General features: G+C 39.8%; 1 long non-coding RNA gene across 1 annotated transcript; it reads left to right on the top strand.

The window, feature by feature from the left end:
- Nucleotides 1-300: 300 nt before the first annotated feature.
- Nucleotides 301-2,282, top strand: LOC140396756 (uncharacterized). Its single transcript, XR_011936624.1, has 3 exons — nucleotides 301-366; nucleotides 851-982; nucleotides 1,978-2,282. It is a non-coding gene; the product is annotated as an uncharacterized lncRNA (long non-coding RNA).
- The last annotated feature ends 11,672 nt before the right edge of the window (nucleotides 2,283-13,954 follow it).

Here is a 13,954-nt window from a genome sequence, read left to right as displayed (position 1 = left end):
TCCATATTTCTATGTCTCTCTATGTTCCTCTGTATAGTTGTCCTGAAAAGTTTGTGCAGTTTCTTCGCCTGATCTCCCAAAGTTGAATGTTCTTCCAAAGTGGAGTCATGTATCAATTCCAGGACATTGTCACAATGATGGTGAAGTTATTGATACCTCGCCTCTGATTGGTTGAAATATTATGTGTCGTGATGACTTTATGATGACTCCACCACAAACAACTGATCCATTAACCAATCACTTTCTGTTTAGCAGATTCTGCAACGATTAACACTCTCAACCAGGTTGAATATTACAGCAGTCACAGTTTGGGTGACACTGATCCTGGATCCGCATATCCTGAAGATGAATGCTCAAATATGCAGGGTATGTAGAAATTTACTTTCCACCATCTCGTTTCAGTTCTTCACTCTGTAATATCTGAAATACCAAAACAGATCAACTATTAAATGAGAGATTCAAGGATCTCAGGTATTGCACAATGATTTCAGTAACCGAAACATCGAAACTGCTTGAGTCTGAAACAACGTCTTATCATTTCTCCCAATAAAATAAATTAATTAAAAATAAACGTTTCCTTGTGATTCTACACAAGCCTATGGAGGCTGTGAAATGTTTGCAGGTTGGTGGGATGTACATTTTCTGGGAACAGTATGAATTTAAACTAAAATTGAAAATACTGCCGCACAAGCTGGCTCAATAATTCTCTCCACTCAAACTCAATGACATCATACCGTAATCGATCTACTTTCCTGCCCCGGTATTACTTGGGAGAGAATGATTAAAGTATATCATTCTAACTGTCCTTTGGACGTAAGTAACTTCAACTGCAAACACCTGTGCCTCTCAGCTCCTGTTTCTGCCGACTATGACGATGCTGAGACTGAAACCATTGACGCCCAGAGTGGACACATGCTGCAGGATCCTGGGTCTGATGATCGCATTACATTGGGAAAGTTCAGCGGTGATATCCACACTCTGGGTAAGATAATCCTTTGATTCTTCTGTTTCTTTGAGAATCGCTCGCTTCCGTCGATGATTTTCTCCAGCTCCGCTGAGATAGGCTCTAGGATGAACGATGAGCCCAATGGACGACCTGCAGATTTTGCTACATCTGGGGCAGCTTGATGGGCTGGGAAAACAGGTTGTTTAACAGGAGGATCATCAACTTTTCACAACTCAAGTTCGGCTTTGCGCATTTCCACGAAGTCTCTTGATGTGCTTCATGCCATTGGGGGTGACCCTTCTACATTATTGGGCTTTCAAATTCCAGGTCCTTCCATTGGTCATCGCGCATGTTTCAATTTGCTTGGATGTTTGATGACACCCCTGTACTTTTCCACGTCCCTCTTGCTGTCTTCTGTTGCGACTGCGTTCCCAATAGATTATCAGCTCTGGTTATTCCCTCAGTCACCAACCTTCTTGTGAGGAATTGACTCTCTCTGGATTGAAGTTATTCTAATCGATCATGGAACAAAGTGGGATTTGCAATTGTTCATGTCGCAAATGCAAATAATTTAAAGAAAACATCTAACTTTCAGCCCAATGTTTAACTGAAGTATGCTCATCCCCACAGTGTACAACAGTCATATCCTCATTGACCCAGTGTTATCGGTTCCTTCCACACCTTCTCACAATACCAATGTTATCTGTGTCACAGGCCGGGGGGTTCTACCATCATTGGGCAGTGACCTTTTACATCTAAAGTTTACAAATCTGCATTGCACTGTTAAACGGTGATGGTTAGTTCCATTTCCCTCTGTATGTGGCGCGCTGCTGGGGCGTTCCGTGTCCCGTATAATTTTGGGTCTCCTGGACTATTCCCACGGTTCACTGAGTGAGAGTTTATGAGAGAAAAAACGGAGAATGTTTTTGATAGAATTTTAAAAGGCCAGTTGCACTTGAAATGTTACGAAAGAGAAAACATGTAGATGTGATTTCTTTCGATGATCTCTTCTTTCTTTTCACCCATCTCAGATAATAGTCAACTCCACATCCCTGAGGTGACGTCCACAGATATATGATTCTACATTAAATCTGATGGAAGACATCAGAACTTTTCCAAAATGTCATCGCTTTGATTATGCTTTGCTGCCCGATATCAATATTGTATTTGACTGAATGAGAGATTACTTCCTGTTGTGTTTCTTAGAATCACATTTCTCTCCTTATTTTGTGTGAAAGAATCTGCATTCTGTCTCTTTAGAAATGAAAAACAAAATAGAATGTATATCCAGTATTGCACTGCCCATGTTAAAGCTGTGTTAAATCGCAGTGCATTGTGGAACCGAACCGGCATTATAATTAAATAACTGATGCTGTTTCATGTCAGGTGTATTGGAAGACCATTTGGTATGATCCCTCACTCTTGCACCATTACATTAAGATTAGGAGTGATAAATGCATTATTTCTCTGTTTTATCTCCAGTTATTGATGATGTGGAGATGCCGGCGTTGGACTGGGGTGAGCACAGTAAGACGTCTTACAACACCAGATAAAAGTCCAACAGATTTGTTTCGAATTACTAGCTTTCGGACCTCAGCTCCTTTCTCAGGTGAAGGAGCTGCACTCCGAAAGCTAGTAATTCGAAACAAATCTCTTGGACTTTAATCTGGTGTTGTTAGACATCTTACTGCCCTGTTATTGAGCCCGTACATCATGTATTCGAGGAACAGCGATCACTGCATTCTCCCAGCAGCCAAGTCCCACACATTCATTCCAGCACTGCCCCTGACAATCGGGTCCTGAAGGCTGTAATCAGAATTTAACGTAGTTTTCTCACTTTAATTCCCCAATTTGTATATTCATTTCCATTAGTGTTGCCCCACTCAAGAGATCATCGGCAGTATCACCCAGTATCACCCAGTACTGGAGAGAATTCTTCGAGACAGGATCTGCTCACATTTGATTATCATAGAATTTACAGTGCAGAAGGAGGCCATGCGAATCATCGAGTCTGCACCGGCTCTTGGAAAGAGCACCCTACCCAAGGTCAACACCTCCACCCTATCCCCATAACCCAGTAACCCCACCCAACACTAAGGGCAATTTTGGACACTAAGGGCAATTTATCATGGCCAATCCACCTAACCTGCACATCTTTGGACTGTGGGAGCAAACCAGAGCACCCGGAGGAAACCCGCGCACACACGGGGAGGATGTGCAGATTCCGCACAGACAGTGACCCAAGCCGGAATCGAACCTGGGACCCTGGAGCTGTGAAGCAATTGTGCTATCCACAATGCCACCGTGCTGCCCATTTGGAAGCAAATGGACGTGTTAGTGAGAGGCAGCATGGTTTTGTGAAGGAGAGGTCGTGTCTCACTAAATTGATAGAGTTTTTCGAGGAGGTCACAAAGATGATTGATGAAGCTAGGGCAGTGGATGTTGTCTATATGGACTTCAGTAAGGCCTTTGACAAGGTCCCTCATGGCAGACTAGTACAAAAGGTGAAGTCACACGGGTGAGCTGGCAAGGTGGATATAGAACTGGCTAGGTCATAGAAGGCAGAGAATAGCAATGGAAGGATGCTTTTCTAATTGCAGAGCTGTGACTAGTGGTGTTCCGCAGGGATCAGTGCTGGGACCTTTGCTGTTTGTAGTATATATAAATGATTTGGAGGAAAATGTAACTGGTCTGATTAGTACGTTTGCAGACGACACAAAGGTTTGTGGAATTGCGGATAGCGATGAGGACTGCCAGAGGATACAGTAGGATTTAGATTGTTTGGAGATTGGGCGGAGAGATGGCAGATGGAGTTTAATCCGGACAAATGTGAGGTCAGGCATTTTGGAAGGTCTACTGCAGGTAGTGAATATACAGTGATAGGTAGAACCCTCAAGAGTATTGAAAGTCAGAGAGATCTAGGTGTACAGGTACACAGGTCACTGAAAGGGGCAACACAGGCGAAGAAGGTAGTCAAGAAGGCATACGGCATGCTTGCCTTCATTGGCCGAGGCATTGAGTATAAGAATTGGCAAGTCATGTTGCAGCTGGATAGAGCCTTAGTTAGGCCACACTTGGAGTATAGTGTCCAATTCTGGTCGCCACACTACCAGAAGGATGTGGAGGCTTTAGAGAGGGTGCAGAAGAGATTTACCAGAATGTTGCCTGCTATGGAGGGCATTAGCTATGAGGAGGGTCAAAGACAGAGTGGCTAGTCAGAGGCTTTTTCCCAGGGTAGAGGGGTAAATTAATAGGGGGCAGAGGTTTAAGGTGCGAGGGGCAAGGTATAGAGTAGATGTACGAGACATGTTTTTTACGCAGAGGGTAGTGGGTGCCTGGAACTCGCTGCCGGAGGAGGTGATATTTAAGGGGCATCTTGACAAATACGTGAATAGGATGGGAATATTTGGATACGGACCCAGGAAGTGTAGAAGATTGTAGTTTAGCCGGGCAGGATGGTCGGCACGGGACTGGAGGGCCGAAGGGTCTGTTCCTGTGCTGTACGTGTCTTTATTCTTTGTCCTTATAAACAGTGCCCTAAAGTAAACGAAAGGCATTTGAACAGGCCCCTCCAGTAAATCATTACATTTAAACCGTGTCCTCCAGTAAACAAAATGTATTTAAACAGTACCCGACATAAAACAAGTGCATTTAAACAGTGCACCTACAGTGAATCAAATGTATTTAAACAGTGCCCTAGAGTAACTCAAATGTATTTATACCGTACCCTAAAGTAAATCAATCACATTTAAACCGTTCCCGACAATAAACCAAATGTAGTTAAACAGTGCTGTATAGTAAATCAAATGCATTTAAACAGTGCGCTACAGTAAATCAAATGCATTTCAACTGTGCCCCACAGTAAATCAAATGTTCTTAAATATTGCCCTAGACAATACAAATGCAGTTGAACAGTGCCCTGCACTAAATCAAATGCATGAAGAAAGTGTGCCGCAGTAAACCAAATGCATTTAAACAGTGCCCGACTGTCAATCAAATGTATTTCAACGGTGCCCGACACTAAAGCAAATGCATTTAAACAGTGCCCTACAGTAAATAAAATGCAGTTAAAGTGCCCTGCTGAAAATCAAATGCATTTAAACAGTGTCCAACAGTAAACTAAAGACAGTTAAACAGTGCCCGTCACTAAATCTAATGCATTTAAACAGTGCCCTACAGTAAATAAAATGCAGTTAAAGTGCCCTGCTGAAAATCAAATGCATTTAAACAGTGTCCAACAGTAAACTAAAGACAGTTAAACAGTGCCCGTCACTAAATCTAATGCATTTAAACAGTGCCCTACAGTAAATAAAATGCAGTTAAAGTGCCCTGCTGAAAATCAAATGCATTTAAACAGTGTCCAACAGTAAACTAAAGACAGTTAAACAGTGCCCGTCACTAAATCTAATGCATTTAAACAGTGCCCTACAGTAAATAAAATGCAGTTAAAGTACCCTACAGAAAATCAAATGCATTTAAACAGTGTCCAACAGTAAACTAAAGGCAGTTAAACAGTGCCCGTCACTAAATCTAATGTATTTAAACAGTGTCCTATAGGAAATCAAGTGCATTTAAACAGTGCCCAAATGGAAACCAAATGAATTTGAACAATGCTCTATTTGAAGAAAATGCTTTTAAACAGTGCTCGACAGTAAATCAAAGGCATTTAAACAGTGCACTACAGAAAATCAAATGCTTTAAAATAGTGCGCTACAGTGAACCAAATGCCTTTAAACAGTGCCTGACAGTAAACAAATAGCATTAACAGCGCATTACAGGAATTCAAATGTACTTAAAGAGGGTCCTGGAGTAAATTAAATGCATTTAAACAGTGCTCTACTGTAAATCAAATTTATTTAAACAGTGCCCTCCAGTAAATCAAACGTATTTAAACAGTGTCCTACAGCAAATCAGATGCATTTAAACAGTGTCCTACAGTAAATCAAATGCATTTAAACAGTGTCCTACTGTAAATAAAATGCACTGAAGCAGTGCCCTACAGTAAATCAAATGCATTTAAACCGTGCCCTACTGTAACCCAAATGCGTTTGAACAGTGATCTACGTCAAATCAAATGCATTTAAACTGGACCCTCCAGTAAATAAAATGTATTTAAACAGTGCCCGACAGTAAATCAAAGATAGTTAAACAGGGCCCTGCTGAAAATCAAATGCATTTGAACAGTGCCCCCGAGTAAATCCAATGTATTTAAACAGTGTCCTACAGTAAGTCAAATAGATTTAAACAGTGTCCTCCAGTAAGTCAAACACATTTAAACAGTGCCCTACAGTAAATCAAATGCTTTTAAATAGTGCCCGACAAAAACCAAATGCCCTTAAAGTGTCTTACAGTAAATCAGACAAATTTAAACAGTGAAATGAAATGAAAATCGCTTATTGTCATAAGTAGGTTTCAAAGGAAGTTACTGTGAAAAGCCCCTCGTCGCCACTTTCCGATGCCTGTTCGGGGAGTCGGTACGGGAAATACGGGGAACAGTGCCCTGAAGTAAACCAAATGCATTCAACAGTGCACAACAAAAAATCAAATGTATTTAAACAGTGCCCTAAGATAAACCAAATGCATTTAAACAGTGCCCTCCAGGAAGTCAAATGCATTTAAACAGTGCCCTAAGATAAGCCAAATGCACTTAAACAGTGCCCTACTGTAAGTCAAATGCATTTAAACAGCGCCATGCAGAAAATCAAATGTATTTAAACAGTGCCCTACAGTCAACCAAATACATTTATACAGTGCACCACAGTAAATCAAATGTATTAAAAAGTGCCCGACACTAAAGCAAATGCATTTAAACTGTGCTCTGAAGAAAATCAAATGCATTTAATCAGGGCCCTACAGCAAGCCAAACGTATTTAACCAGTGCCCTAATGTAAAATCACTTGAATTTAAACAGTGACCTGAAGTAAATCAAATGCATTTAAAAAGTGCCCTACAGTAAATCATATACATTTAAACAGTGCCCGACAGTTAACTGAGGCAGTTAAACAGTGCCCGTCACTAAATCTAATGTATTTAAACAGTGTCCTACAGGAAATGAAGTGCATTTAAACAGTGCCCAATTGGAAACCAAATGAATTTGAACAATGCGCTACATTAAAGAAAATGCTTTTAAACAGTGCTCGACAGTAAATCAAAGGCATTTAAACAGTGCGCTACAGAAAATCAAATGCTTTAAAATAGTGCGCTACAGTGAACCAAATGCCTTTAAACAGTGCCTGACAGTAAACAAATAGCATTAACAGCGCATTACAGGAATTCAAATGTACTTAAAGAGGTCCTAGAGTAAATTAAATGCATTTAAACAGTGCTCGACTCTAAATCAAATGTCTTGAAACAGTGCTCTACTGTAAATCAAATTTATTTAAACAGTGCCCTCCAGTAAATCAAACGTATTTAAACAGTGTCCTACAGCAAATCAGATGCATTTAAACAGTGCCCTACCGTAACCCAAATGCATTTAAACAGTGCCCTACGTTAAGTCAAATGCATTTAAACAGAACCTTACAGTAAATAAAAAGCATTTAAACAGTGTCCTACAGTAAATCAAATGCATTCAAACAGTGCCCTACCGTAACCCAAATGCGTTTGAACAGTGATCTACGTTAAATCAAATGCATTTAAACTGGACCCTCCAGTAAATAAAATGTATTTAAACAGTGCCCGACAGTAAATCAAAGACAGTGAAACAGGGCCTTGCAGAAAATCAAATGCATTTAAAGAGTGCCCCGAGTAAATCCAATGTATTTAAACAGTGTCCTACAGTAAGTCAAACACATTTAAACAGTGCCCTACAGTAAATCAAATGCATTTAAACAGTGCCCTGCAGTAAATCAAATGCATTTAAACAGTGCCCTACAGTAAATCAAATGCTTTTAAATAGTGCCCGACAAAAACCAAATGCCTTTGAGGTGTCTTACAGTAAATCAGACAAATTTAAACAGTGAAATTAAATGAAAATCGCTTATTGTCAAAAGTAGGCTTCAAAGGAAGTTACTGTGAAATGCCCCTCGTCGCCACATTCCGATGACTGTTTGGGGAGTCGGTACGGGAAATACGGGAAACAGTGCCCTGAAGTAAACCAAATGCATTTCAACAGTGCACAACAAAAAATGTAATGTATTTAAACAGTGGCCGACAGAAAATCAAATGTATTTAAACAGTGCCCTACGGTAAATCAAATGCATTTAAACAGTGCCCTACAGTAAGTCAAATGCATTTAAACAGCGCCATGCAGAAAATCAAATGTATTTAAACAGTGCCCTGCGGTAAGTCAAATGCATTTAAACAGCGCCCTATAGCAAATAAAATGCATTTAAACAGTGCCCTACAGTATATCAATCGCATTTAAACAGTGCCCTCAGTAAATCAATCGCTTTTACAAAGTGCCCTCCAGTAAATCAAAAACTCTTAAATAGTGCCCTACAGTTTTTGAATCGCATATAAACCGTGCCTCAAAGTAAATAAACCGCATTTAAACAGTTCCATGCAGTGAACCAAATGTTTTTAAACAGTGCTTTATAGTAAATCAAATGCATTTACAGTGCCCTGCAGTAAAACAAATGCATTTCAACTGTGCCCTACAGTAAATTGAATGTGCTTAAGTACTGCCATGCACAACACAAATGCAGTTGAAGAGTGGCCCACACTCAATCAAATGCATTTAGAAAGTGCCCTTCAGTAAACCAAAAGCATTTAAACAGCGCGCCAGAGTAAATAAAATGCATGAAAACAGCGGCCTATAATAAACCAAATACGTTTATCCAGTGCACTACAGTAAATCAAATGCATTTATACCGTGCACCACAGTAAATCAAATGTATTTAAAAAGTGCCCGACACTAAAGCAAATGCATTTAAACTGTGCTCTGAAGAAAATCAAATGCATTTAATCAGCGCCCTACAGCAAACCAAACGTATTTAACCAGTGCCCTGATGCAAAATCATTTGGAATTAAACAGTGCCCTACAGTAAATCAAATGCATTTAAACAGTGCCCTACAGGAAATCAAATGCATTTAAACAGTGCCCTACAGTAAATCAAATGCATTTAAACAGTGCCCCACAGTAAATCAAATGCATTTAAACAGTGCCCTACAGTAAATCAAATACATTTAAACAGTGCCCGACAGTTAACTGAAGGTAATTAAACAGTGCCCGACATTAAATCAAATGTATTTAAACAGTGTACTACAGCAAATCAAAGGCACTTAAACAGTACTTTACAGTAAACCAAATGCATTTAATCAGTGCCCTACTGTACATCAATCGCATTTAAACAGTGTCCTACAATAAACCAAATGCACTTAAATAGTGCCTACAGTACATCAATCTTATTTGTTCTGGGCCAGGGTTTAGAGATTCCCAAAGTGTATCATGAAGTTCACCTCACGCTCCTGACCCAGAACTTTTAATAGACTGTGGTATGGGGAGCACACGGCCCACTCTACAGGAGTGGTACAGCAGAAATGGAAAATATATTTTAAAAAACAAATCGATGTTTATTCTATGAATTTAAGTTAACCTTTTTAAAACATACAGTGAACTTCTTAGCAACCATTAATTCAACTACAACCCCCAAAGAATACAACACTAAGTAATGCTTACGCTGTCCTTTTAACATCCAGAAGACTTACAAAAAACAGAACCTTTAACAGAAGCACATCTGGTTAACGTCACTCCTGAAAACGTTTATAATTCTGACTTCACCAAATGATCAAGAGATAGACGCTTCATGGCAGAGAGATCAAGAGTACACCCGCGCTGTCTGGCTTCTGCTCCAACACTGAGACTAAAACACATCCTGCAGCAAACAGCCTAAAACGAAAGTAAAAAGCTGCCAGACAGCCCAGCTCCACCCATACTCTGACATCACTGATAAACACCCGTTTCTTAAAGGTACATTTCTTAAACACCCATTTCTTAAAGGTACTCTCACATGACATCTCCGCCCAAGAAAAAATATAAACCATCAACTTCAAGATGGTTTCATTTTTCACCTTGTCACTATCCTTTAAGAAATGCACGAAGTAAACACACGTTTGCGTTTCTAAAAACAACACACGCAAACAGGGATAATAATATAGTCCATTTGTGTTCTTCTTCTTCAACTGAAGCCCTTCTCGATTGACAGTCACTTTCAACATGAAATTTTACTTAAATGTTTAATGAAATTCACTCATGCCAAGAAATCGCATTATTTCCCTACGTTTGAGGGTATCGGAAACTTCGCAATGAAAGTGACTTGGGTTTTTCCAAATTCACTTTTGGCTAGGTTTATCACCAAACCCGCCTCCGGAAGTCGATCGAATAATTCCATCAGACGTTTCAGCTGTTCTTTCCATGTCTGGCTGAACACTATCAGATCGTCGATGTATACCACATGATTGGGTAATCCTGAAACAACTTTGTTAGTTAACCATTTAAACGTGGTTGGGCGTTTTTCATGCCAAATGGCACAACTTTGAATTGTTATATACCATCTGGAGTCACAAAAGCTGAAATCTCCTTCGCCCTTTCGGATAAAGGTACCTGCCAGTAACCCTTAAGTAAATCCAGTTTGGAAATAAAAGCTGATTGTCCCACTTTCTCAATGCAATTCTCCAAACGTGGGATAGGGTAAGAGCCCGTTCTTGTAACTGCATTAACCTTTCTATTGTCTACACACAACTGTTGGGTACCGTCTGGTATTGGTATCATCACTATGGGCGAGCTCCATTGGCTGCAACCCACTTCAATTATGCCATTTTAAAGCATAATCACCATCTCTTTGTTAACCTGTGCCAATTTTAAAGGATTAAGTCTACATGGATGTCGTTTGATTGGAACAGCATTTCCCACATCTACATCATGTATAGCCATTTTAGTGCTTCCCAATTTATGTCCACAAACTTGCCCATGTGATAACTTTCAGGTCAGTCCGTTTTTCCTCTGGAAGGTAACTCTACAATTTATCCCAATTTTTAAGAACATCCCCGTTTTCCAATTTAATTTGAGGTGTGTCAAATTCACAGTCATCTGGATTTGGTTGGTCATTTTGAGTTAGAATCATTAAAACCTTTTTCTCTCCTTCCCTTTCCAAGCACCTTTTAAGCATATTCACATGACACACTCGGTGAGTCTTCCTTTTATCTGGTGTTGTTCCACGTAATTCATTTCACTTAATTTCCTTTCAATCTGATATGGTCCACAAAGCCTAGCTTTTAAAAGTTCACCTCCCACTTGGAACAATACTAAAGCTTGATCTCCACAGGCGAAACAACAAACTTTGGATTTCTTGTCCGCTACCCGTTTCATCGCATTTTGTGCAACTTTTAAATGTTGTCCAGCCAATTGACCTGCTCTATTTAATAGTTCCCTAAAATTTGCCACGTAATCCAATAATGTAATTTCTGATTACTCACGCACCAATTTTTCCTTACTCAATTTAAGTGACCCTCGTACCTCATGACGAAAGGTTAGTTCAAAAGACTAAATTTGGTTGACTCAGTAGGTGCATCCATAATTGCAAACAGTACGAATGGAATTTCTTTATCACAATCCTCTCAATTATCGTGACACTAAGCCCTCAACACTGTCTTTAATTTCTGACATTTACCTTTCGATTACTCCCTGCGATTCTGGGTGGTACGCAGTTGATTTAAATTGTTTTATTCCGAAACTATCCATAACTTCTTTGAATAATCAGGAGGTAAAATTTGACCCTTGATCCGGTTGTATTTCTGTGGGTCGTCTATTGCTAGTAAATAATTCAAGTAATTCCTCCAGAATCTTTTTAGCTGTAATATTACTGGATGGCCTCCGGAAACCTAGTAGACACCTCCATTATCGCCAAAAGATATTGATTCCAACATTTTGTTTTAGGAAGTTGTCCTACACAATCAATTAGGACCCTTGGAAAAGGTTCCTCAAATGCTGCAACGGGTATTCAGGGCGCTGCTTTTATCACTGCTTGAGGTTTCCCTATCATTTGACATGTGTGACATGACTGACAACATTTAATTACATCTTTCTGGCGTACAGGCCAATAAAATTGTTTTTGTATTTTAGCTTAAGTTTTCCTTATTCCCAAATGACCTCCCACTGGAACCTCATGTGAAACTCGCAACACCTCCTTTCCATACCCAACGGCAATACTACTTGATGAACCTCTGCCCACTTTTCATCAGCCTGCATATGTAAAGGTCTCCATTTTCTCATCAAGCCATTACTTTTACGGTAATAACACTCTGTTATACACTCTTCCGTGTATGTTTCTGATACATCCGTTTTATTTCTACACCTTTCTGTTGTAACTCTGCCAATTTTCCTGAACTAAAAATATCCGCCTCATCCTCCACCTTTGTCAACCATCTGATCAAAAATCCTTTCTGATAATTGCACTTCAACTTCATCTTCACTCTCTGAATTCCCCTCCTGTCTTAACCTGTGACTTTGCGACCTTGTAACTACAGAATCCGGAAAAATCCTTCAACACTTCAGTTGTCTGATTTTCCACTGGATTATCAACCACCGTGGGCATCAGTCCCACCTGCGATTCAGCTGTATCATTACCAGAGATAAACTGTATTCCTGGACAAGATAGTTTCTCTATTACTCCTACTACCACCTCACGCCTCTTCACTGGACTTTCCAACCTTACCTTATATAATTGAACACTACTCCTCTCACCCTGAATTCCACATATTACCACCTTTTCTGGCAGCATTCTTCCCAAACTACATAACTCCTCATCTCCTACCATTAAAGATTGATTAGCTCCCGTATCTCTTAAAATTGTGACTTCTTGACCTACTCCTCATGATACACATGAGTAACCTTTACCAACACAAGTAAATTCTTTAAAGAGATCTGGCACCATTTGATAAATCACCTCTTGATCAGGTGTACAATCTTTTGCAACTCCTTCGCTTCATTTGGGCTTTCCTTTACCACTTTAACTACCCCCACTGTCTTATCCTGTTTTACCACATCAGCCTTCCCAGCGCTTTTCTTCAAGCACCAACACTGTGACTTTACATGGCCTAGTTTATTACAGTGAAAACATTTGAACCTTTTCATGTCTCTTCCACCCTCCTGGATTTTTACTCTGAGGTACACTTTCCTTATTATATCCCATCACATCACCTTTACTTTTACCACTTGAGTATTTCTCATGTCCCCAGTTTCTATCCCTCACAGGCTGAAACTGATGTCGGAAACCAAGCTTTGATTTATGAACTAATTCATAATCATCTGCCATTTTGCTGCTAATCTCGCAATTTTAACCCTCTGTTCATGCACATGAGTGCATACTGCATCAGGAATTCAATGTTAAACTACTCCAAAAGTATAATTTCTCTGAGAGCTTTGTACGTTTGGTCTATTTTCAAATCCCTTATCCACCTATCAAAATTAATTTGTTTGAGCCTTTCAAACTCCATGTATGTATGACCAAATTCTTTCTTTAATTTTCTAAACCTTTGTCAGTGAGCTTCGTGCCCGAGTTCATATGCACCTAAGATGGATTTTGTCACCTCCTCATACGTCCCAGATACCTCCTGCGGTAGTGATGCAAACACTTCACTGGCTCTACCTTCCAGCTTTGTTTGAATCAGTAATACCCACATGTCCTGTGGCCATTTTATTTGTTTAGCCACCTTATCAAATTAAATGAAAAAGGCTTCTACTTCCTTCTCGTCAAACCTTGGCAATGCTTGGACATATTAAAAAAAAATTCCACCAAGCCTTCAACTTTGACGCTCTTTCTCACTCTCTTCATCACTATCATCCAACTGTACGTTTCCCTTTGCATCTACCAATTTTAACTGACTGTCATGTTTCATGGCTATTTTCTGAAGTTCAAACTCTCTCTCTTTACTTTTTCCCCTCATCTGTATCTCCCGTTCTCTTTCTCTTTGTTCTGCTGGGGCTATTCTTCCATTTCTACTTACTTCTCTCACCTTTTCTATTTCTTCTCTCTCTCTCATTCATTTCCGTCTCTCTCCCTTTCTTAT

This window comes from Scyliorhinus torazame, chromosome 20, assembly GCF_047496885.1.
Source record: "Scyliorhinus torazame isolate Kashiwa2021f chromosome 20, sScyTor2.1, whole genome shotgun sequence".
Taxonomy (NCBI): domain Eukaryota; kingdom Metazoa; phylum Chordata; class Chondrichthyes; order Carcharhiniformes; family Scyliorhinidae; genus Scyliorhinus; species Scyliorhinus torazame.
This window is presented reverse-complemented; position numbering and strand designations above follow the sequence as displayed.